The sequence below is a fragment of the Molossus molossus genome, unplaced genomic scaffold, assembly GCF_014108415.1.
Source record: "Molossus molossus isolate mMolMol1 unplaced genomic scaffold, mMolMol1.p scaffold_m16_p_2, whole genome shotgun sequence".
Classification (NCBI taxonomy): domain Eukaryota; kingdom Metazoa; phylum Chordata; class Mammalia; order Chiroptera; family Molossidae; genus Molossus; species Molossus molossus.
In genome coordinates, this window is record NW_023425355.1 from 114420451 (window position 1) to 114421777 (window position 1327).

The 1327-nt window shown below is 33.8% G+C and overlaps 1 non-coding gene across 1 annotated transcript; it reads left to right on the forward strand.

Moving 5' to 3' along the window:
* The first annotated feature begins 444 nt into the window (after positions 1-444).
* On the forward strand, positions 445-551 carry LOC118636722. The gene has a single exon (XR_004960709.1). It is a non-coding gene; the product is annotated as a U6 spliceosomal RNA (small nuclear RNA).
* The last annotated feature ends 776 nt before the right edge of the window (positions 552-1327 follow it).

Genomic DNA, 1327 nt, shown 5'->3' on the forward strand with positions numbered 1-1327 from the left:
TGGCCAATGCAATCAGGCAAGAAAAATAAAAGACACCTAGATTGTAAAGGAAGAAGTAAAACTATTTTTATTTGCAGATGATATGATCCTATATATCAAAAACCCTAAGGAATTCATACACAAAAATATATTAATTAATAAATAGCAGGATACAAAATTGTATTACGATTTACAAGCAATAAATTCCAAAAAATGCAATTAAGAAAACAATTCCATTCACAATAGCATTAAAAGAATAAAATTACTTAGGAATAAATTGAGCAAAATAAGTACCAGGTAAGTACACTAAAACATTAAAAATACTGATGAGGGAAATTAAAGAAGTTCTAAATAAATGGAGAGACATATCATGGTCATAGATTGGAAGATTCAATATTATTAATATGGAAATTCTCCCTAAATTGATCTATAGGTCAACACAATCCCTATCAAAATTCCATCAGAGTGCTCGCTGCGGCAGCACATATACTAAGATTGGAACGATACAGAGAAGATTAGCACGGCCCCTGTGCAAGGATGACACACAAATTTGTGACGCGTTCCATATTTTTTTAAAAAGTTCCAACAATTTTTTTTTTAATTAACAAGCTGGTAGTTGGGAGACAATTCTCCACGAACAGTTCACAGTTCTGCACAATCTAGGTCTTCTGAGCACAGAACATGTTTGAACAACGAAGGGTTTGGAAGCTAGAGATTTAGAGATTTCCCTTAGAGATGTTTGTTTAAATTCCAAGGTAATAAATCTACAGACCTTTCCCTCCTTTCCCCAGAGAAGATTTGTTTATATTCCAGAGTAAAGATGAAGTCAATATATCTCTCTCCATAAGAGTCTCATAATTTTGGGGGTCCTTTCCTGCAATGAAACTCACTGCATGTGCAGGTAAACATCTGACCCTCACTTGTGCTCCCTTGTGGAAAATTGCCCCCTGGGGAACTGATGCAAGATACTACTCTGAATGTTGCTTTCACCATGAATAATAAACCATCTGTGTTCCCGATGTTTTCTGTCAGTATATGTATGTGAAACTGATAAACTTAGTTGGAAAGTAGGGTAAAATCTCAGACTCTTCACAGTTTCTGACTTAATACTGATCCTAAAATTAAATGGAATAGACCTAGAATACCCAAAATAACTTTGAAAATGAAAAACAAAATTGGAGGATTTCCACTTCGCAATTTCAAAACTTATTATAAAGTGTAGCTATCAATACAGTGTGGTGTTGGCATAAAGACAGATATAGAGATCAATGGAAAAGTATTGAGAATCTAGAAGTAAACTTTATATTTATGGTCAATTGAGTTTTGACAAAAGTGCCAAGCATTTCAA